The sequence below is a fragment of the Bos grunniens genome, chromosome 5 (assembly GCF_055505025.1).
Source record: "Bos grunniens cultivar Pamir isolate PY7600 chromosome 5, Bosgru_T2T1.0, whole genome shotgun sequence".
NCBI lineage: Eukaryota > Metazoa > Chordata > Mammalia > Artiodactyla > Bovidae > Bos > Bos grunniens.
The window spans coordinates 13,938,142-13,963,553 of record NC_141169.1 but is presented as its reverse complement, the minus strand read 5'-3'; the positions used below and the strand labels follow the sequence as shown (position 1 = coordinate 13,963,553).

General features: G+C 37.1%; 1 long non-coding RNA gene across 11 annotated transcripts in view; it reads right to left on the bottom strand.

The window, feature by feature from the left end:
* Positions 1–425: 425 nt before the first annotated feature.
* LOC147371336 (uncharacterized) overlaps positions 426–25,412 on the bottom strand; it is a 261,709-nt gene continuing 236,722 nt past the window's right edge. For 3 of the 11 annotated variants that reach the window (XR_015163482.1, XR_015163477.1, XR_015163470.1), the window contains one exon: positions 426–532. This is a non-coding gene — a long non-coding RNA (uncharacterized LOC147371336). Of the gene's footprint in view, positions 533–7,041; positions 7,735–20,081; positions 21,119–23,114; positions 23,232–25,412 lie in introns of those variants that run through there. The other 8 variants (XR_015163484.1, XR_015163479.1, XR_015163472.1 and 5 more) reach the window with 5 other exon arrangements.

Genomic DNA, 25,412 nt, shown 5'->3' with positions numbered 1-25,412 from the left:
AAGGGGACGACAGAGGATGACATGGCTGGATGGCATCACTGATTCAATGGACGTGAGTCTCAGTGAACTCCGGGAGTTGGTGATGGACAGGGAGGCCTGGCGTGCTGCAGTTCATGGGATCGCAAAGAGTCGGACATGACTGAGTGACTGATCTGATGTGATATGATAGTTAATAAATTCAATCTGCTTTATAATGTATGTTAGTTTCCTTCACATTCTCTCATTAAATTATCTGTCAATCTAGGCTTTTTTCACTGCAAATTTTTAATCTTATTCTGTGTCCAGTGGTTTATTGGTGAGAAAATGAATGAGATCTTGTTGGAACTTTTTAGAAAGTCATAGCTTGAACAGATAACCTGCATTCTGTTTTGCTTTTCAAAACTAGAGTTGAATTAGACTTCTGTTTTCAAAGGATACTAAAACGATTTTCAAGTTATATGTCAAAATATATGACTTTAATCCTATTGATAGTACAAAGCAGCTTTGTAAACTTGGATAAGCCTGGATTCTCCTTCAGCTCCAGTACTTTCATCTGTAGAGAAACAAAATTAGTTATTGAAGTCAAACTTTGAATAATTGTATATTTTTCAGTAATGTAGTAAACAAAATATTTCACATGTGCTATCAAACTAATGAACAGACATTTTATCCTATATCTTTGAAAACAACTCACAATTTTTCAGGTAGGCTAGTTATTAAAATGCATTGAAATTAAAATTCTAATTTAAATTAAAATAATATTATTTCTGATTTATCTCCTCTGGGAAGGGGCTGGAGGGAACCCTATAGGGTATGAAAATATTCTATGTCTTGATAGAGATGTGTGTTACATAGGTGTATGCATTCGTCAAAAAAAATTACATTTAACATTTGAATATTTCATTATCTGTAAATTTTACCATTAGAAAAGAACTACAAACAATTTAAAATGCTAGGCTATTTTGAACATCAAAATATATAAATAACAATAAGAAATTAAAATCTATTGAATAAAACAAGAATCCATGGTGCCATGCAGACAGGAAAGAAAAAAGGGTTGTTCCTTGAGGAAGACTGTTTACAGATAGAGAAATGGTGCTCCAGAGGCAAAGGAATACTTGGTGAGCTTCACTGAGGATACTGGTGTAGACTGTGAAATCGTGACTACATGAAATGAAGGTAAAGAGGTAGGTAGTAGCCTAAAGTGTCCTATAGGCTGAGTTAAACATCTTGGACTTTTTTCCTTTAAGAGTCATGGAGACCCACTCAAGGACATTAAGCAGGGCATCGGCATGATTAAGCCTGTACTTTGTTGTCATTCAGTTGTGTCCAACTCTTTGCAAGCCTGTGGACTGCAGCACGCCAGGCTTCCCTGTCCCTCACCATCTCCCGGAGCCTGCTCAAACTCATCCATCGAGTTGGTGATGCCATCCAACCATCTTGTCCTCTGTTGTCTCCTTCTTCTCCTGCCTTAAATCTTTCCCAGCATCAGGGCCTCTACTTTAGGATGTACAAATCTGTACTTTAGTATGACCATATTCATGTCAACATGAAGCACAGAATATTCACTAAGAAGCTACTGCAGGAACATTGCTGATAGATGACAATGGCCCAAGTTAAACTAGTAGCAGTGTGAATGGGTGCATGGGGACATACTCTATGGCTGTTAGGCAGCTGGAATTTATAGGACTTGGCATCTAACTTGAGGTAAGGTAGAGGGAGAGATGTTAAAAATGTCTTTTGGTTTTCTGGTTTGGGCAGCTAGATGGACAGTGGTTACCACTCAAAAGATAGAAAACAGAGAAAAGGAATGTTTTTCTTAATCTGTTTCTTTATCTGTAAAGTTGGCATTGTTTTAATCACCCTGTAGGGTTGCCTGTACTACACTGAGACCTAAATCCCTGGCACAGAGATGTTTAATAAACAACCATTATTTCTACGTACAAAGTTGCAGAGAAACAGGTAGCTAGAGGCAGTAGGAGGCAGACTGGTTACTAAGCATGCCAGAAAGGCCCTGAGGGCTATAGACAGATAGGCGACAGGAAACCAAGGTGGATGCTTTTCCGCTGTGATCCCATAGTACCTAGGCATCCTTTCCTCTTTTCCTGTGAGATCTTCAGGACCAGGGTCTGTGGACTTATTCACTGTTGTATCTGTACCTAACACAGCACCTGCTATAGAATAATAATATGGAATAACCATTTGTTGAATGCCTGAATGAACGGATGGATGAATGAAAGCAAAACTAAAAAGGCAGCTTAAAGTATTACAAGAGGATGAATTTAGATCTTGATCATAGACATCTGATTGCCTTTGTCCTTTAGGTCAAAATACATTGTCCTTTCAATTCTCCAACAGTACCACGGTCTCTCCAATTGCAGGGCCTGTGCACCTGCCTGAAAGGCTCTTTCCTCTCCCACTCAGAATTAATGCCCCCTTATCCTTCAGATTTATGATCAGTCATCCTTTCAACAGGGAAGGATTCTCGCTAATGCAGTCAGCCCCTCTACTGCATTACCCTCCTTGTACCAGGCATCTGTCCTGTGTCATTCTCACCAAAATAAAGCTCTATATTTATGTCTGTGACTGTTCATTTAGTAACTGTTTCCTTCCGTAGACAGAAAACTTCAAAGTACAGAATCATGTCTGTTTTTTATTCACTTATCACCCAGGAGCTATAGTGCCTGACACACAAAATATGTTTGTTAAATAGATACATTAATTTAAAACTGTCTCATCAGTAGATAGTTGGTTCATTTCAGCACTGTGTATACAATTGGGTTCAAGAAGTAAGAGTTGTTTGTTAAGTGGAAGATTAGAATTGATTTTCTTTCCCAAGTTTGTAAACAGTTGTTAACTAGTATGCTTGAAGCAAATAAATTCATTCCTACAATTAAAAAAATAGAAATAGTGATGAAATTAGAAAAATCAGTGAGTGCTTAAGTGATTGAGAGTACAGTTTTGCTAAGAAAAATGACATTTACATAGTTTCAAAGTACTCCCCACAAAGTATTAATTATGAAGGGGAAAGGGAAATACAGTGACTTCATAGTAGATAAACTTTGAAGATAACCTTTTAACTATATGATCAAATTAATATCACATGCCTTTTGCCTTCTGTGATATTTTGTGATGCCTTCTGTCATATTCCTGATTCCTGTGATATTCCTGACAAAAATGTAATAGATGAAACTGATCATAAACCTCAAATTCATACTGAGATATTTCACAACATAATGACATATGTGTGTGTATAGGGAATTATGTAAAATGTTAAATATCTTGGTCTTGATCATTAACCAATCATTATATAAGGGAATTTTTTTATTCTTAAGATTTAAAAATTGAAGGATTTAGTGGTAAAATGACATGTTTTCAATGGATAAATAAGCTCTTACTATATAGAACAGGGAACTATATTTAATATCCCATGATAAACCATAATGGAAAAGAATATAAAAAGAATATGTGAATATGTATAACTGAATCACTTTGCGGTATAGCAAAAATTAACACAAATTGTAAATCAACCATACTTCAGTAAAAAAGAACATGATTCCAATTGATGCAAATACACCTGATTTATTCTGCTCTCCATCTTAGACAAGACCCATGGCTTAAGGAATTTGAAGTAGGAGCAGAAACACAATCTACACTTTCATTCCTCCTTTTCTCTGCAACGGGCAAGAAATGATCAGAACGAGGGAGATGATTATGGTTGGCTAATAGTTGAGTGTGCCAGGGCTCACCGTATAGCCTCTTAGCAAATCCTAAAAAGTAGTTATATCTCCAGTTGTTTGTTGGTCTCTTTAGAATATCTCTGTTTTCAGCTGGGGCCCCATCTATCTATTAAGGAATAAGAAATAGACCGCTTATTGTTCTGTGATCTCTTACATCTCTAACATTCAAAATCGTAATTATATCCTTATATAGTATGGGTAAATATAGATTCTTTACAATCTGTACAATTTTGAACTCACTGTTTAAACTGACACTTACCTAAACATCATTCCACATTCCTATATATGGATAATCAAATTGTTATCCTTGGAACTAGAAATGTTTCATGAATTCTGTGCATGCAAGCGTGCTCAGTTGCGTCCCACTCTTTGCAACCCCATCGACTGTAGCACACCAGGCTCCTTTGTCCGTGGGAATTTTCTGGCAAGAATACTACAGTGGGTTGCCTTTTCCTTCTCTACATATGTATGTGTATATATGTGTGTGCCTTATTTTTAAAATATACAACCCAGGTCTGTTATTTGAATCAATTAACTCTGCTACTAGAAATCTTTATTCAGAAGGGTATAAAGCAAAGTTTGTGCTTCTCCATAGAAATTACATTTCCCAGATATTCTCATGGTCCTTGGAGAGCCGCTAGCAAAAAGTATTACCAAGCAGGAAGAAATCTAAAGAAGTCACTGAAGCATAGTGTCAGAGAGCTCTGCATAAACAAGGAAAACAAAGATTTATAGAGTAATTGTGGAAAGAGAATATGTGGGTGTGAAGAATAAAATTGGCCCTGGAGGTTTCACTACAAATATATTGCCATCAATTTTTCTGGAGAAGAGGTAGAAAAGTGTCTGATGACATTAAAATGCAGTGCAGATTGAAAACAGCCAATGTGTAGGAGACCAAAATGACCCCCAGATAAAACTTTACTGCGTTCATAATATTTATATCTATATAGCTGTGAACCAGCAATTCTCTTGCCAACTGCACTTTCCTTTTGTAACCAGGTGATGTGTGTCATATAGACATCAATTCCACCCAGAATTAAGTTATGTGACTTTACAATCAAATACATAATATTTAAAGCAGAAGAGGTTATGTTTGTCTTATGTACAAAGAAAATAATGTCTCTGAAACAGTCATGCAATCGTTCAGTATGTAACATACAATAGCCATTGTGAAGAGAAAATGTACTAAACAAATAACTATTAAGGCAAGCAAATAATCTTTTGGAATTCTACCACTCATAATCCAAAGGTTGTAAACAAGTAGCATTTTTTGTCTTAGTATACTTACTTGTAAAATAGACAATATTTAGGGTCATTTTTGTCATTTCCAACAATTTTGAAATTCTGATTTCAAATACTTGTAGAAAATAGCTTTCAGAGCCTCTTATTCCAGAGAGAAAAACAGTCAATTTAAAATTTTTATGTCATTATTGCTGCTGCTGCTAAGTCACTTCAGTCGTGTCCGACTCTGTGTGACCCCATAGACGGCCGCCCACCAGGCTTCCCTGTCCCTGGGATTCTCCAGGCAAGAACACTGGAATGGGTTGCCATTTCCTTCTCCAATGCATCAAAGTGGAAAGTGAAAGTGAAGTCGCTCAGTCGTGTCTGACTTTTAGCGACCCCATGGACTGCAGCCCACCAGGCTCCTCGGTCCATGGGAATCTCCAGGCAAGAGTACTGGAGTGGGGTGCCATTGCCTTCTCCTATGTCATTATTAGTCTACTACAAACAGAAACTGGTTTCTTCAAAGTTTAAAATATGCAAAGTCCTCAAATGCTGCAGTTACTTTAAATATGATTCTTGCCATTCTTAAAACCTTACTTTTTTTGTTTCTAGAGAAATAACTAGGGGCAAGTCTCTGCAAGGCCTCACTAAAGAAATATCATGTCTAGGGAAAGGGTTGGGTAAGTAGTTATTTTCTTTTCCTTGCCCCATCTGTTGAGGAGATCTATAAGCAATTATACACCAATAACAATAAAAATATCTACAGGTAAAATACTGTTGTTTAGTCCCTAAGTCATGTCCGACTCTTTGTGAGCCCATGGACTCTAGCCTGCCAGGCTCCTCTGGCCATGGGATTTTCCAGGCAAGAATACTGGAGAGGGTTGCCATTTCCTCCTCCAGGGGATCTTCCTGACCCAGGGGTCAATCCCAAATCTCTTGCTTCTCCTGCATTGCAGGTGGATTCTTTACTGCTGGGCCACAGGGGAAGCCCTACAAGTCAAATATTTGTTTCTAAATATAATTCTCCGCTAAAAGGAACCTTGACTCATTAAGCAGAGAAGGCAATGGCACCCCACTCCATGGGAAAATCCCATGGATGGAGGAGCCTGGTAGGCTGCAGTCCATGGGGTCGCTAGGAGTCGGACACAACTGAGCGACTTCACTTTCACTCTTCACTTTCATGCATTGGAGAAGGAAATGGCAACCCACTCCAGTGTTCTTGCCTGGAGAATCCCAGGGACAGGGGAGCCTGGTGGGCTGCCGTCTATGGGGTCGCACAGAGTCGGACACGACTGAAACAACTTAGCAACAGCAGACTCATTAAGGGGAAAAAACCTGATTTGAGGGTTAAGGAAGGGAAGGTACATGAGATCGGAACATTTTGTTTTTCTAGAAAATAAGAAAGTGTTCTAAGAATGATGGGACATCTCAAAAGGACCCAGGGATTAGATTGGGGGGCTTATATTGGTCACTTTAGGAACATCAGAAAATAAACAATGATAGCAATAGATTTTAACTTATTCAAGAAACCAAGGTCCAAAAGTTCATACTGATTTACATGCAAGCATGGATGTGTACTATATTCAAGCTAAAACATCAAGTAAAAATATAGAAAAACTTCTTGCTGTGACACCTCTACTTTTCACAAAAGTCAAATTCAGAAGACAGAAAACCTGTGGAACTCTTTCAGAGTAATGGAGACTAAGGAGAAAGAATACCTAAATGCAACATGTGTTCTTGCACATCTAAATTCTGGACCAGAAAATATAACAGCTATGAAAAGTATTACTGAGACCACATAAAGATCATGAAATATGGTCTCTGGATTAAATAACAGAATTATATTACTGTCAATTTTTATTTTGAGAGTTATGGTTATTAAGAGAACATCCTTGTTCTTAAGAAATAAACATCTAACATATCCATGGTAACATAAATATTTTATCTCCAACTTTCACTTAAATAATTCAGAAAAAATACATACACACATGGAGAGAGAAAGACTATAAAAATTCAGTGAAAGCAAAATATAAACAATTGGGACAAACAAGAGAGCTTTATACTATCCTTGTAACTTTTTTCTAAATTTCAAATAGTATGTCATGATTTTAAAAATTAAAAAAATATCAAAAATGTAGATGATATATTTCACTATAATGGAAAATAACGAAACCCTCCCCTAGTATTTACAGTTGTCTCAGTTCTCAGTCTTACAGCCAATCAGTTAAAGGGGTGGCTGTGTTTTCTTGAGGAAGAACCCTACAAAACCCAACATTTATGTAATACTGATCACTTCACATTTCCCTAAGGGACCTATGGCAGTTTACCAGAGTAAATGTCTCTTTGTGGAAAGAAGAATGATCAGATCATTCAAAGGCTATTGCTTATAAGAAATGAAGTGCTCCACACACTCTCACACACACACACACACGTGTATATGTGTGTATGTACTTTTAAAAGGAAGAGAACGGGTAGTGGTGTGCTGGTAGGCTAACTCTCTGAGGGAAAAAAATCCTAATTTATAGTGTCTGCTGGTTTCTGAGGCATATGTCCCCCACCATGGCCAATTTCAAGCTATCAACAATTTGACTTATGAATTTTTAAATGTTTTTCCAATTTTTCAAATGGTTTATTATTGAGGTATAATTGATATAAGGGCTTCCCTGGTGGCTCAGTTGGTAAGAATCTGGTCAGGAAGATTCCCCTGGAGAAGGAAATGGCAACCCATTCAGATGTTCTTGCCCGGGAAATTCCATGGACAGAGGAGCCTTGTGGGCTACAGCCCATGGAGCTGCAAAAGAGTTGGACACAACAGAGACTAAACAACAACAAGAACTGACATAAACCACTATCAGTTTCAGGTATACAACATTGAGAATTAGATATTTGTAAATACAGCAAAATGATCCCCGTAATAACTCTAGCTGACATCCGTCTGCATACATAGTTCAAAGTGTTTCCTGTGATACTTTTTAAAATTAATTTTGACTAGAGTACAATTGATTTACAGTGTTACATTAGTTTTTGCTAAACAGCAAAGTGAATCAGTTATACATGTACATATATCCACTCTTTTTTAGATTCTATTCCCATATAGGTATTACAGAGTACTGAGTAGAGTTACCTGTGCTATTACAGTAGGTTGCTATCACTTATCTATTTTATATATAGTATTTTGTATATGTCAACCCCAGTCTCCCAATTTATCTTTCCCCCTCCCTTTCTCCTTGGTAATAGGTTTATTTTCTATATCTGTGGCTCTATTTCTATTTTGTAAATAGATTCACTTGTAGCATTTCTTTAGCATCCATAGACAAGTGATATTATATAATATTTGTCTTTCTCTGTCTTACTTCATTTAGTATGACAATCTATAGGTTCATATATGTTGCTGCAAATGGCATTATTTTGTTCTTTTTTTTTATGGCTGAGTAATCCATTGTATGGGAGAAAGAAATGGCAACCCACTCCAGTATTCTTGCCTGGAGAATCCTGTGGATGGAGAAGCCTGGTGGGCTACTGTCCATAGGGTTGCACAGAGTCAGACTTGAATGAAGAGACTTAGCATGCATGCATGCATTGGAGAAGGAAATGGCAACGCACTCCAGTATTCTTGCCTGGGGAGTCCCAGGGACAGGGGAGCCTGGTGGGCTGCCATCTAAGGGGTCGCACAGAGTTGGACATGACTGAAGTGACTTAGCAGCAGCAGCAGCAATCCATTGTGTATATGTACCACATCTTAATATATTCCTCTGTCAATGGACATTTAGACTGCTTCCATGTCCTGGCTATTGTTAATAGGGCTGCAATGAGTATCTGGGTATATGTATCTTTTCTCATTGTGGTTTTCTCTGGATATACACCCAGGAGTGGGATTGCTGGGTCATATAGTAGCTTATTTTTAGGTTCTTTAAAACAAATTATTCATTTAGTTTAATTGGAGGATAATTACTTTACAATATTGTGATGGCCCCTGCCATATATCAACATGAATTGGCCATAGGCATACCTGTGATCTTCCCTCCTGAACCTCCTTCAACCTCCCTGCCCTCTCCACCCCTCCAGGTTGGCACAGAGCACTAGCATTGGGTTTCCTGCATCATACCTGAAACTTCTAGTGGTTTATTATTTGAGTTAGTTAGTCTTAGTCACTCAGCCATTTCCCATTCTTTGTGACCCAGGGATCATAGCCGACTAGGCTCCTCTGTCCATGAAAATTCTCCAGGTAAGAATACTGGGGGGCAGTAGTCATTTCCTTCTCAAGGGGATCTTCCCAACCCAGGGATTGAACATGGGTCTCCTGCATTTCCTCAGATGCTTTACCATCTGAGCCACCAGGGAAGCCCAGGGAAGTTATTTATTTTACATATGGTAAAAAGTTTCAATGCTATACTCTCAAATCATCCCACTCTCTCCTTCTCCCATTGTGTCCAAAAGTCTGTTATTTATGTCTGTATCTCCTTTGCTGCCCTGCATGTAGGACTGTCAGTATTATCATCCTAGATTGAATCAGTTCAGTTCAGTCACTCAGTCATGTCCCCATGGACTGCAGCATACAAGACTTCACTGTCCATCACCAACTCCCGGAGCCTACTCAAACTCATGTTCATTGAGTCAGTGAGGCCATCCAACCATATCATCCTCTTTTTTCCCCTTCTCTTCCCATCTTCAATATTTCCCAGCATCAGGGTCTTTTCCAATGAGTTAGTTCTTTGCATCAGGTGGCCAAAGTATTGGAGTTTCAGCTTCAGCATCAGTCCTTCCAATGAATATTCAGGATTGATTTCTTTTAGAATGGACTGCTTGGATCTCCTTGTAGTCCAAGGGATCCCAAGAGTTTTCTGCAACACCACAGTTCAAAAGCATCAATTCTTTGGTGCTCAGCTTCATTTATAGTCCAAATCTCACATCCATATATGACTACTGGAAAAACCATAGCCTTGACTAGACGGACCTTTATTGGCAAAGTAATGTCTCTGCTTTTTGATATGCTGTCAAAGTTAGTCATAACTTTTCTTCCAAGGAGCAAGCATCTTTTAATTTCATGACTGCAGTCCATGTCAGCAGTGATTTTGGAGCCCAAAAAGATAATGTTTCTCACTGTTTCCATTGTTTCCCCATCTATTTGCCATGAAATGATAGGACCAGATGACATTATCTTAGTTTTCTGAATGTTGAGTTTTAAGCCAATTTTTTAACTCCTCTTTCACTTTCATCAAGAGGCTCTTAGTTCTTTCTTCTTCGCTTTCTGGCATAAGGGTGGTGTCATCTGCATATCTGAGGTTATTGATATTTCTCCTGACAATCTTGATTCCAGCTTGTGCTTCATCCAGCTTGTCATTTTGCATGACATACTCTGCATATAAATTAAATAAGCAGGCTGACAATATACAGCTTTGACATACTTCTTTCCCTATTTGGATCCAGTCTGTTGTTCCATATACAGTTCTAACTGTTGCTTCTTGACCTGCATACAGATTCTCAGGAGGCAGGTCAGGTGGTCTGATATTCCCATCTCTTGAAGAATTTTCCACAGTTTGTTGTGATCCATACAGTCAAATGCTGGTGAGTGGTGGTTTATTCACTAAGTCATGTCATACTCTTGCGACCCCATGGACTGTAGCCTGCCAGGCTCCTCTGTCCATGGGATTTTCCAGGCAAGAATTCTGGAGTGGGTTGCCATTTCCTTCTCCAAGTCAAAGGCAGTGGCATAGTCAATAAAGCAGAAATAGATGTTTTTCTTTAACTGCCCTCTCCTTTTCTGATGATCCAATGGATGTTGGCAATTTGATCTCTGGTTCCTCTGCCCTTTCTAAAACCAGCTTGAACATCTGGAAGTTCATAGTTCATGTACATTTGAAGCCTGGATTGGAGAATTTTGAGCATTACTTTACTAACGTGTGGGATGAGTGCAATTGTGTGGTAGTTTGAACATTTTTTGGCATTGTCTTTCTTTGGGATTGGAATGAAAACTGACCCTTTCCAGTGGCCACTGCTGAGTTTTGCAAATTTGCTGGCATATTGAGTGCAGCACTTTCACAGCATCATCTTTCAGGATTTGAAACAGCTCAACTGGAATTCCATCACCTCCACTAGCTTTGTTCGTAGTGATGCTTCCTAAGGCCCACTTGACTTTGCATTCTAGGATGTCTGGCTCTAGATGAGTGATCACAGCATCATGATTATCTGGATTATGAAGATCTTTTTTGTATAGTTCTTCTGTGTGTTCTTGGCACCTCTTCCATATATGTGCATTAATATATGATATTTGTTTTTCTCTTTCTGACTTCACTCTGTATAATAGGTTCATTATTATAGGTTCATCCAGTTCTAAAAACTGACTCAAATGCATTCCTTTTTATAGTTGAGTAATATTCCGTTGTGTATATATACCACAACTTCCTTATCCATTTATCTGTTGATGGACATCTAGATGGCTTCCATGCCCTAGCTATTGTAAATAGTGCTGCAACGAACAGATGAATATCAGGGTATATGTGTCTTTTTCAGTTATGGTTTCCTCAGGGTATATGCCCAGCCGTGGGACTGCTGAGTCATATGGTAGTTTTATTCCTAGTTTTTTAAGGAATCTCAATACTGTCTTCATAGTAGTTTTATCAGTTTGCATTCCCTCCAACACTATAAGAGGGTTCCCTTTTCTCCACACCCAATCTGGCATTTATTATTTGGAGATATTTTTATGATTGCCTTTCTGACCACTGTGAGGTGGTATCTCACTGTAGTTTTGATTTGCATTTCTCCAGTAATGAGTGATGTTGAGTATCATTCATATGATTAGTCATCTGTATGTCTTCTTTGAAGAAATATCTGTCTAGGTCTTCTGCCCACTTTTTGATTTGGTGGTTTCTTTTTCTGGTATTGAGTTGCATGAACTGCCTTATATTTTGGAGATTAATTCTTTGTTAGATGTTTTGTTTGATATTTTCTCCCATTCTGAGGGTTGTCTTTTCACCTTGCTTGTAGTTTCCTTCTTTGTGCAAGATCTTAAGTTTAATTATGTCCCATTTGTTTATTTTTGTATTTATTTTCCTTACTCTAAGAGGTAGATCATAGAGGATTTTGCAGTGATTTATATTAGAGAGTGTTCTACCTATGTTTTCCTCTAAGAGTTTTATGGTTTCCTCTAAGAGTTTTAAGTTTTAAGGTCTTACCTTAAGATCTTTAATCCATTTGAGTTTATTTTTGTGTTTGGTGTTAGGAAGTTTTCTAATTTCATTCTTTTCCGTGTAGTTTACCAGTTTTTTTTGTTTTTTTTCCAGCAAACCTTGTTGAGGAGGCTGTCTTTTTTGCATTGTGTATTGTTGCCTCCTTTGTCAAAGATAAACTGTTCATAGGTGCGTAGGCTTATCTCTGCACTTTCTGTCTTGTTCCATTGGTCTATATTCTGTTTTTGTGCCAGTATCATACTTTTTAAAATTTTATTTATTTTAAATTGAAGGTTAATTGCTTTACAGAATTTTGTTGTTTTCTGCCAAACCTCAACATGAATCAGCCATAGGTATACAGATGTCCCCCTCCATCTTGAACCTCTCTCCCATCTCCCTTCTCATTCTCCTCTCTAGTTTGTTACAGAGCCCCTGTTTGAGTTCCTTGAGTCATATAGCAAATCCCCATTGGCTGTCTATTTTACATGCACTAATGTAAGTTTGATGACTGTAGATCTGTAGTATAGTCTGAATTCGGGAGGGCTGATTCCTCCAGTTCTTTTTTTTTTTTTTTTTGCTTTGCTTTGGTTATTCAGGGTCTTTTGTGTTTCCATACAAGTTGTGAAATTATTTTCTCTAGTTCTGTGAAAAAGACTTTTGGCAATTTAATGGGGATTGCATTGAATCAATAGATTGCTTTGGGTAATACAGTCATTTTCACTATATTGATTCTTCCAATCCAAGAACATTGCATATCTGTCCATCTGTTTGTGTTATCTTCGATTTCTTTCATCAGTGTCTTATAGCTTTCTGCATACAAGTCTTTTTTCTCTTTGGGTAAATTTATTCCTAAGTATTTTATTCTTTTTATTGTAATGGTGAATAGGATTATTTCCTTAATTTGTATTTCTGATGTTTCATTGTTATTGTATAGGAATGCAAGGGATTTCTGTGTATTAGTTTTATATCATGTGACTTTACAATTTTATTAATTAACTCTAATAATTTTTGGTGGCATCTTTAGGGTTTTCTGTGTAGAGAATTATGTCATCTGCAAAGAGTGAGTTTTACTTCTTTTCTAGTCTGGATTCCTTTTATATCTTTATCTTCTCTGATTGCTATGGCTAAGAGTTCCAAAACTATGTTGAATAATAGTGGTGAGAGTAGGCAACCTTGCCTTTTTCATGATTTTAGAGGAAATGCTTTCAGTTTTTCACCCTTGAGGATAATGTTTGCTGTGGGTTTGTCATATATGGCCTTTATTATGTTGAGGCATGTTCATTCTGTATCTGCTTTCTGAGATTTTTTTTTTTTTTTATCATAAATGGGTCTTTAATTTTGTTGAAGGCTTTCACTGCACCTTTTGAAATGATCATACGGTTTTTAATCTTTCAATTTGTTAATATGATGTATCACATTGATTGATTTGCATATATTGAAGACTCTTTGCATCCCTGGGATAAAATCAACTTGGCCTGATGTATGATTTTTTAAATATGTTGTTGGATCCTGTTTGCTAGAGTTTTGTTGAGTATTTTTGCACCTGTGTTCATCAGTGTTATTGGTCTGTAATTTTTTTGTCACATCTTTGTCTGATTTTGATATCAGGGTGATGGTGGCCTTGAAGAATGAGCTTGGGAGTTTTCCTTCCTCTGCAATTTTCTGGAAGAGTTTGAGCAGGATAGGTGTTAGCTCTTCTCTAAACTTTTGGTAGAATTCCATTTGTGACGCCATCTGGTCCTGGGCTTTTGTTTGTTGGAAGATCTTTTATTACAGTTTGGATTTCTGTGCTTGTGGTTGGTCTATTCATATTTCCTATTTCGTCCTGGTTCAGTTTTGGAAGGTTATACTTTTCTAAGAATTTGTCCATTTCTTCCAAGTTGTCCATTTTATTGGCATATAGTTTCTTCTGATAGTCTCTTATGCTTTGTATTTCTGTGTTGTCTATTGTAACTCTTTTTTTTTTTTTCTAATTTTACTGATTTGAGTCATCTCCCTTTTTTCTTGATGAATCTGGCTAAATGATTTTTCAATGTTGTTTACCTTCTCAAAGAACCAGCTTTTAGCTTTATCGAACATTGTGTTTTTTAAGGTATCTCATACTGTGCTACATAGTGGCTGTACCAATTTATATTTCCACCAGTGGTATAATAGTGTTCCTGTTGCTCCACATCCTCTTCAGCATTTCTTGATTGTAGATTTTTTGATGGCCATTTTGGCCTGTGTGAGGTGATACCTCATTGTAATTTTGATTTGCATTTCTCTGATGAAGAGTGATGTTAATCACTTCTTCATGTGCTTTTTTGGTCATCAGTATGTCTTCTTTGAAGAAATGTCTGTTTAGATCTTCCACCCATTTTTTGATTGGGTTGTTTGCTTTTTGTTTTGATATGGAGCTTCATGAGGTGTTTATAAATTTTAGAGACTAATACTTTGTTGGTCACATTGTTTGCAAATATTTTCTTGCATTCTGTGGATTGTCTATTTGTTTTGTTTATGGTTTCCTTTGCTGTGCAAAAGCTTTTAACTAGGTCCTATATGTTTATTTTTGTTTCTATTTCCTTTTCTCTAAGAGGTGGGTGAGAAAACAGCTTGTGGCAATTTATGTCAATTTATGTGTTCTGCCTATGCTTTCTTCTAGGCGTTTTACAGTGTTCAGTCTTACATTTAGGTGTTTAGTACATTTTGTGTTTGTTTGTGTGTGTGGTGTTAGGGAGTATTCTAATTTCATTCTTTTACATATAGCTGTCCAGTTTTCTGAGCACTACTTATTGAAAAGACTGTCCTTTCTCCACTGTATTCTCTTGCCTCCTTTGTCATGTATTAGGTGACCATAGGGGCAGGAGTTTAATCTCTGGGCTTTCTATCTTGTTCCATTGATCTATTTTTCTGTTTTTGTGCCATGACTATACTCTCTATACTCTTTATAATATTTAGATTATTGAAGCTTTGTAGTATATCTGAAGTCAGGGATTTTAATTCCTTCTGCTCCATTCTTTTTTTCTCAAGATTGCTTTGGCTAGTCAGTGTCTTTATGTTTCCCTACAAATTGTAGGATTTTTTATCTAGTTCTATGAAAAATGCTGTTGGTAATTTGGTAGCAATTGCATTGAATTTATAGATTGCTTTGGGTAGCATAGTCATTTTCACAATATTGATTCTTCCAATCCAAGAACGTGGTAGATCTCCATCTGTTTGTGTCTTCTTTGATTTTTTTCATCAGTATCATAGTTTTCCAAGAACAAATCATTTGCCTCATTAGCTAAGTTTATTCTTAGGTATTTTATTCTTCTGATGGTAAATAAGATTGTTTACTTAATCTCTTCTGTGATTTTTCATTGTTAGAATATATGTAGGAGAAGGCGATGGCACCCCACTCCAGTACTCTTGTCTGGAAAATCCCATGGACAGAGGAGCCTGGTAGGCTGCAGTCCATGGGGTTGCTGAGGGTAGGACATGACTGAACGACTTCACTTTCACTTTTCACTTTCATGCATTGGAGAAGGAAATGGAAACCTACTCCAGTGTTCTTGCCTGGAGAATCCCAGGGACCGGGGAGCCTGCTGGGCTACCGTCTATGGGGTCGCACAGAGTCGGACACGACTGAAGCGACTTAGCAGCAGCAGCAGTAGCAGTATATATGTGTTAGTTATTCAGTTAGTTAGTTAGTACATACAAGAGATTTCTTTGTATTACTTTTGTGTCCTGAAACTTTGCCAAATTCATTGATGAGTTCTAGTGGTTTTCTGATAGCATATTTAGGATTTTCTATCTGTAGTATCATGTGATCTGCAAACAGTGAGAGTTTACTTCTTTTCCAATTTGGCTTCCTTTTATTGCCTTTTCTTCTGTAGTAGCTGCAGCCAGGACTTCCTAAATGAAGTTGAATAAAAGTGGCAAGAGTGGTGACCCTTGTCTTGTTCCTGATCTTCAAGGAACAGCTCTGAGTTTTTCACCTTGAAGAGTTGCATTTGCTGTGGGTTTGCCCTGTATGGCTTTTATTTTGTTGACTTATATTCCCTCTATGCCCACTTTCTGTTAAGTTTTTATCATAACTGGGTGTTGAAATTCGTCAAACACTTTTTCTAGATAAAGATTTTTAGATTCATCTCTTCAGCTCAGTTCAGTTGCTCAGTCATGTCTGACTGTCTGTGACCCCATGGACTTCAGGGAAGCACGCCAGGCTTCCCTGTCCATCACCAAGTCCCGGAGCTTACTCAAACCCATGTCTGTCGAGTCAGTGATGCTGTGATCCAGTCAATGATGCCATCCAACCATCTCATCCTCTGTCGTCCCCTTTCCTCCCTCCTTTAGTCTTTCCCAGCATCAAGGTCTTTTCCAGTGAGTCAGTTCTTTGCATCAGGTGGCCAAACTATTGGTGTTTAAGCTTCAGCATCAGTCCTTCCAATAAATATTCAGGACTGATTTCCTTTAGGATGACTGGTTGGATCTCCTTGCAGTCCAGGGAACTCTCAAGTGTCTTCTCCAACACCACAATTCAAAAGCATCAATTCTTTGGTGCTCAGCTTCATTTATAGTCCAACTCTCACATCCATACATGACTACTGGAAAAACCATAGCTTTGACTACATGTACCTTTGTTGGCAATGTCTCTGCTTTTAAATATGCTCTCTAGGTTAGTCACAGCTATTCTTCCAAGGAGCAAGCATCTTTTAATTTCATGGCTTCAGTCACCATCTGCAGTTATTTTGGCACCCCCCCCCCCCACCAAAAAGTATCTCACTGTTTCCATTGTTTCCCCATCTATTTGCCATGAAGTGATGGGACTGGATGCCATGATCTTAGTTTTCTGAATGTTGAGTTTTAAGCCAACTTTTTCACTCTCCTCTTTTGTTTTCATCAAGAGGCTCTTCAGTTCTTCAGTTTCTGCCATATATTATCAACATTCTTTGCTTTCTGATCCTTCTCTTAGGAACATTCAAATATGGTATAGCATACAGTATATACTATATATTGTATAGCATTACAGAATATTAAGTGAAGTTGACTCTTCTTGAATAACATAGTTTTAAAATGTGTGGGTCTACTTATCCATGAATTTTTCAGTAGTAAATGGAACAGTACTATGCCAATCTGTGGTTTGTCAAATCAAAAAATAAGGAGCTGGGGATACAAGGAACTATAGATATAAAGAGCTGAAGGCTGTATGTGGATTTTGCACTACATAGGGTTTTGGCACACATGCCCCCCACATTGTTCAAGAATCATCTTTATAGTCCCCATGCTATGCCTTACATCACCATGGTTTATTTCATCACTGAAAGTTTCTACCATTTGACTCCCTTTCCCTATTTTACTTAACCCCTATACTCCACCTCTGTGTCTTTGAGGATGTTTAGTTTTTTAGATTCCATACACGAGATCAGAATATAGTTTTATGACTTTATCTGACATTTCACTTGGCATAACACTCAAGGTCTATCATGTTGTCACAAATGGCAAGATTTCCTTCTTCTTATGACTGAATAATATTCCATTATACATACATACATATATATATATATGCCACATTTTCTGTATCCATTCATGAAGTGATAAGTAATTTCTGTTATCTTGGCTCTTGTAAAAATACTACAAATTGTGACTGTGCATGTGTCCTTTAGAGATAGTTTTTTTCATCTTATTTTGATACTCAGAAGCGTAATTGCATCATGTGGTAGTATCTATTTTTATTGAATCTTCATACTGTTTTCCATGGTGGCTGCACCAATTTAAATTCCCACCAGCAGTGCACAAGGGCTCCCTTTTCTCCACATTTTCACTAATACCTACTGCTTCCTGATAGTAGCCATTCTAATAGGTGAGGTAACATGTCATCATGGTTTTGATTTGCATTTCTCTAAGGATTATGGACATTGAGCATCTTTTTTATGGCCCTTTTGGCTATCTGTATTTCTTCTTTGGAAAAATGTCTATTCAGATCCTCTGCCTAATTTTTCATCATATTGTTGCTGCTGTTGATGTTAGTGACTTGCACAGGGTCTTTGGATATCAATTCTTTATCATTATTTTCTCTCATTCAGTAAGGTTAACTTTTGAATTTGTTGATTATATCCTTTGGTGAGCTGTCTCAATTTTCTGAACTGAGGATTAGAGCTATTATGACACAAAATCCAAGTGGAAAACCTTAAAATGCATATATTCCCTTTGCCAAATAGTGAGTAAGAAGTACATCTGACTCTTAAACACCACAAGGGTTAATCCATACATAATGTAGAATTGGCCCTTCATATCTGCAGTTTCTCACATTTGCCTATTAAACCAACAATGGACTGTGTTGCACTGTAATATTTACTACTGAAAAACATCTGCATATAACTGGACCATACAATCATACCAACATTTAAAGGTCAACTGTGATATCATATTCCAGATATAATGACAGAGACTTATCACCCTGTAAGGTGTCACTAATTATACATGGATAATTGTCCCTATCATCATCCTCTTAGTTTACTAGTATAAACCCTTCAAAAACCAGAAGAATAATGGTGGTAATGATGAATGTGTTATTTATTGCTGCAAGACAAATATCCAAAAACCTAGTTTGTAAAACAACACACATGTATTATCCACAATTTCTGTCAGAAGTCTGGGCACAGTTTAACTGGGTCTCCTGCTTCAGTCAGAGGAGACTACAATCCACATGTAGGCTAGAGAATCGGTTGTGGAAACATCTGCTTTAGAGCCACTAGGTTGTTGGCAGTATTCAAGTATTTGCATTACTGAGGTTTCAGTTTCTTGCTGGAGAATGCTTTTGCACAAAAAGGCTACCCAGAGTTCTTTTGATATGGGATTTCTAACTTGGCCTTTACTTCACGGCAGCTTTAGGGTCTCTCTAGTACATTGGTTAGGGTTAGGGTCAGCCATGAAATTAAAAGATGCTTACTCCTTGAAAGGAAAGTTGTGACCAACCTAGACAGCATATTAAAAAGCAGAGACATTACTTTGTCAACAAAGTTCCGTCTAGTCAAGGCTATGGTTTTTCCAGTAGTCATGTATGGATGAGAGAGTTGGACTATAAATGAAGCTGAGCACTGAAGAATTGATGCTTTTGAACTGTGGTGTTGGAGAAGATTCTTGAGAGTCCCTTGGACTGCAAGGAGATCAAACCAGGCCATCCTAAAGGAGATCAGTCCTGGGTGTTCATTGGAAGGACTCATGTTGAAGCTGAAACTCCATTACTTTGGCCACCTCATTCGAAGAGCTGACTCATTGGAAAAGACCCTAATGCTGGGAAAGATTGAGGGCAGGAGGAGAAAGGGATGACAGAGAATGAGATAGTTGGATAGCATCACTGACTCAATGGATGTGAGTTTGGGTAGGCTCTGGGAGTTGGCGATAGACAGGGAGGCCTGGCATGCTGCAGTTCATAGGGTTGCAAAGAGTCAGACACGATGAGCAACTGAACTGAACTGAAATACATTGGCTAATAAGATGGAATTCACATACATCATAATTACAGTAGTGACATTCCAATATCTTTGCCATGTTTCATTGATTAGAAGCAGGTAATGGGAAAACACTGTATAAGATCATGAATATCAGTAAGCAGAAAACACTGGGAATCATCTTTGTGTCTGTTCACTAGAGTGGACATCTGTGAACTTTCTTATTCATAGCTGCTGTCATCCTAGCTACAGTAAAATTACTCAGGGATATCTCAAAATAATAAAGGAATTTTCTTTTAGGAGGATGTTATAGTGCTAAATCTTTATGTACCTGATAACATAGCTTTAAGCTGAAACTCACAATTCTTATAAACAACAGAATGGCTAAATTATGGCATAGTCACACAATGAAGTACTACAATGCAATGAGATTGAACAAACTCCAATGTGGTATACTTCAAAACGTTTTTAAAAACCTATCTACAATACTTACATGTGTGTTTTTATATAGAAATGAGAGAACAAAAACATTGACTTTATATGAAACAGAAAAACAGACAAAAATTATATATACTTTATTTTCATTGCTAAAGTTATGGACTACCATGAATATTTATGTTTTGTGACACCAAACTACTTCATAAGAACAGCAGCAGATTCAAAACATAACAGCTAAAAGTACACCAGAATAAAACCAATTTAAAATTTAATTACTAGGAAAAATTTTAAATATTTTAAACTTTTGGTTTAACAAGTAGAAAAAAAGAATGTTTCTTCACACATTGTCAAGAAAAACACACAAACAGAAAAGACAAAACATAGAGAATATAGTACATAATTATAAAACAAAATTCCATGTAATAAAAAACAAAATATTGTCAGACTTTCATTTAACTAAGAAATAAATGTTGAAATTTATACTCTAAAAATAGAGCATATTTAATTTATATCTTTGACTTAATGTGAGATTTAATTTTATAGTAAAACCACAAAGAAAATGTATGTCTAACATTTGAACAGTATGGGAGAAATTAAGTTGTATCCATAGACAAATATTTATAATATTATTGACATATGTAATCATGAGCCCCTTAAAGGTGAAAATTATAGCTTCTATATTAGTAGTTACCATGATATAATTATTGGTATTTACATTTCTTATCTTTTTCGTATGATTTAAAGCTATAAAAGAGTACATTTTAATCCATTATTTACTTAGTTTAATAATAGGTGGAGAAGAATAAACATAAGCAGTATAAGAAGAAATGGAGGAGGAGGAATTGTGCTACAACCGATGCCAATAAATGTCACTGATGGGTACCCACACTAGGTCAGGCACAGCAGCTTATGTGTGTGAAAGTAATTAGTAAAAGTGTTAGTCAGTCAACTGTGTCCCAGTCTTTGTGACCCCGTGGACTGCAGCCTGCCAGGCTCCTCTGTCCATGGAACTCTCTAGGCAAGAATACTGGAGTGGCCAGCCACTCCCTTCTCCAGGGGATCTTTCCAACCCAAGAATCAAACCCGGGTCTCCTGAATTGCAGGCAGGGTTTTTACTGTCTGAGTGACCAGGGAAACCCCCAGTGTAATTAGGGTCCCCCTGAAATGAGAAGAGAATACCATAAGTATATGTTCAAATAAATATGCATAAACTGTTAAATATCACTAGCAACATAAAAATAAATACTAATATTTAACTACAAATTAGAACAAACTGCCTGATATTTCTATTTCTGTGAAAAATGACTTGGGGATTTTGATAAGAACTGCTTTGAATCTGTATATTTCTTTTGGTAGTATGGTCATTTTAACAATATTAATTCTTTCAATCTGTGAACTCAGGATATCTTGTATATATGTCCTCTTTACTTTCTTTCATCAACGTCTTATAGTTTTCAGTGTATAGTTTTCATCTCCTTGGCTAAACTAATTCCAAGATATTTTCTTTTATTTATGATGCAATGGTAAATGGAACTGTTTTCTTAATTTCTCTCTCTGATATTTCATTATTATTATATATGTATGCAAAATATTTTTATATATTGACTTAATCTTGCAACTTTACTGAATTCATCTCCTAATAGTTTTTTGCTGGAGTTTTTCTATATATAATATGCTATCAGGATAATGCTGGCCTCGTAAAAAGAGTTTGGAACTGCTCCCTTTCCTTCTAATATTTGGAAGAGTTTGAGAAGAATTGGTATTAATTATTTTCTAATGTTTGGTATAATTCATCAGTGAAGTCCTCTGGTTCTGGGCTTCAGTTTGTTGTGATATTTTGATGATCAATTTAATTCCCTTACTAGCAATCAGTCTACTCAGATCTATTTCCTTATAATTGTCTTGATAGGTTATATGTATCTAGAAATATACCTATTTCTCCTAGACTGTCCAGTTTGTTGTATATAATTGTTCATACCTGTCTCTGATGATCCTCTGTATTTCTTTAGTGTCAGTTGTAATGTCTCCCCTTTCATTTCTGATTTTGAGTCTTATCTTTTTCTTTTGATGAGCTTAGTCAAAGTTTGCCAATTTTATTTTTGCAGGAACCAGCTCTTAGTTTCATTGACGTTTTAATTGTCTTTTTTAAAAAATTGCACTGTGATCTTTATTTACCTGATTAGTAAAGTTTACAGTTACCTTTAAATTTTCTGCCCTATCCTCACTCTGTTCTCCCTCTAGGATCCCTATGGTGCAAATATTGTTTCATTTGATGTTGGTCCCTTAGCCCCTTAAGCTATTTTCACTCTTTTATTTTTTTCTTTTTGCTTCTCTGATTAGGTAAGTTCCCTGATTAGTTAATTTACAATGTTGAGTTAGTTTCTGTTGTACAGCAAAGTGAATCAGTTATGCATATAGACATATCCACTCTTTTTCAGATTTCCTTCCCAGTTAGGTCAACACAGAGCACTGAGTAGAATTCCCTGTGTTACACAGTAATTTCTCATTAGTTATATATTTTATATATTGTTCTTGTTGCTTAGTCACTAAGTTGCATCCAACTCTTTTGCCACTTCATGAACTGTAGCCTGCCAGGTTCCTATGTCCATGGGATTTCCCAGGCAGGAATACTGGAATGGGTCACCATTTCCAGCTCCAGGGGATCTTCCCAATCAGGGACTGAACACACATCTCCTGCATTTTATATATAAGTAGTATGAAGTGAAGTGAAATTTGCTCAGTTGTGTCCAACTCTGTGACCCCACTGGGCTATACAGTCCATGGAATTCTCTAGGCCAGAATACTGGAGTGGGTAGCCTTTTCTTTCTCCAGGGGATCTTCCCAACCCAGGGATCAAACCCAGGTCTCCTACATTGTGGGTGGATTCTTTACCAGTAGTCTATATGTGTCAATTCCAATCTCCCAATTTGTCACACACCTCTTTCTCCCTTTGAAAACCATAAGTTTGTTTTCTATACCTATGATTGTATTACTGCTTTGCAAATAAGTTAATCTGTATTCGGAGAAGGCAATGGCACCCCACTCCAGTACTCTTGCCTGGAAAATACCATGGATGGAGGAGCCTGGTAGGCTGCAGTCCATGGGGTCATTCCTCATATAAGAAATATTGAATAGTATTTGTATTTCTCACTCACTTCACTCTATATGACAATCTCCAGATCCATCCACATTGCTTCAAATGTCCTTATTTCATTCTTTTTTTATGGCTGAGTGATATTCCTTTGGATCATTGTACAGCATCTTCTTTATTCCTACAATGATGGACATTTAGGTTACTTTCATGTCCTGGCTATTGTAAACAGTGTTACAATGATCATTGTAGTTCATGTATCTTTTCGAATTATGGTTTTTTCTGGATATACGTCTAAGAGTGGGATTGCTGGGTCATAGAGTGGCTCTGTTTTCAGTTGTTTAAGGTACTTCCATGCTACTCTCCCACAGCAGCTTAATGAATTTACATTCCCACCAACAGTGTAGGAGAGTTCCCTTTTGTCCTTTTCCTTTCCAGCATTTATTTTTTATAGATTTTTTAAAGCATGGGTATTCTGATAGGTGTGAGGTAATAGCTCTTTGTAGTTTGATTTGCATTACTCTAATAAATGATGATGTTGATCATAATTTCATGTTTTTGGCCATTTGTATATCTTTTATGGAGAAATGTGTATTTCAGTCTTCTGCCCATTTTTTGATTTTTTTTAATATTGAGTTGCATGAGTTGTTTGTATATTTTGGAGATTAACCCCTTCTTAATTGCTTTGCAAATACTTTCCCCCATCTTGAGAGTTGTCTTTTCATTTTGCTCATGGTTTCCTTTGTTGTACAAAAGGTTTTAAGTTTAATTATGCTACATTTATTTTTGTTTCTATTTTCATTATTCTAGGCAGTGGATATGGAGAAGGCAATGGCACCCCACTCCAGTGTTCTTGCCTGGAAAATCCCATGGACGGAGGAGCCTGATGGGCTGCAGTCCATGGGGTCGCGAAGAGTCAGACACAACTGAGAGACTTCACTTTCACTTTTCACTTTCATGCCTTGGAGAAGGAAATGGCAACCCACTCCAGTGTTCTTGCCTGGAGAATCCCAGGGGTGGGGGAGCCTGGTGGGCTGCCGTCTATGGGGTCACACAGAGTCGGACACGACTGAAGCGACTTAGCAGCAGCAGCAGTGGATCAAAAAAGATCTTGCTGTGATTCATGTCAAAGTGTGTTATGCCTGCTTGCTTCTAAGAGTTTTCTAGTATCCAGCATTAAATTTAGATCTTTATTAGATTTTTAAACTTATTCCTGTGTATGGTGTTAGAGAGTGTTCTAATTTTATTCTTTTACATGTAGCTGTCTAGTTCTCCCAACACCACTTATTGAAGACTGTCTTTTCTCAATTATATATTCCTGCTTCCTTTGCAGTATATTAGGTGGAAATAAGTGTGTGGCCATAAGTCTAACTCTAGACTGTCTATCCTGTCTCACTGATCTATGTTTCTACTTTTGTACCACAGCTATACTCTTTGGATTACTGTAGTTTGTAGTCTGAAGTCAGGGAGCCTGAATTCTAAGGCGTTCAGTCCTTTCATTCACTCCTTTCTTAAGATGCTTTGGCTATTCAGGGTCTTTTGCGCTTCCATTCAAATTGGAAAAGTTTTGCTCTAATTCTGTGGGGGAAAAAATGCCTTTAGTAATTCGATAGAGATTGTATTGAATCTGTAGATAGTTTTGGGTAGTACAGTCATTTTCACAATATTGATTCTTCCAATCGAAGAACATGGTAGATCTTGCCATCTGTTTGTGTTGTCTTTGATTTCATTCATCAGTATCTTACGGTTTTCAGAGTATAGCTCTTTTGTCTCCTTCAGTTCAGTTGCTCAGTCATGTCCAACTCTGTGCGACCCCACGGACTGCAGCATCTGCCTGGTATTCCCATCTCTTTAAGAATTTTCCCCAGTTTGTTGTGATCTACACAGTCAAGGTTTTGGAATAATTAATAAAGAAAAGTAGATGTTTTCTGAAATTCTTTTTCTCCTTAGGTGGGATTATTCCTAGGTATTTTATTCTTTTGGGTGCCATGGTAAATGGGATTCTTTCCATGATTTCTCTTTCTGATATTTTGTTGTTAATGTATAGGAATGCAAGAGATTTCTGTGTATTAATTTTCTATCCTGCAACTTTACCAGCTTTATTAATGCACTCTAGCATTTTTCTGGTAGCATCTTTAGGATTTTCTATGTATATATTTGTGTCATCTGCAAACAGTGAGAGTTTTACTTTTTCTACTTCTTTTACAATTTCGGTTACTAGCTATGGCTAGGACTTTTGAAACTATATTGAATAAAACTGGTGAAAGCAGACATGCTTATCTTGTTCCTAATTTTAGAGGAAATGTTTTCAGCTTTTCACCATTATGATGCTAGTGTAAGTTTATCATATATGGTCTTTATT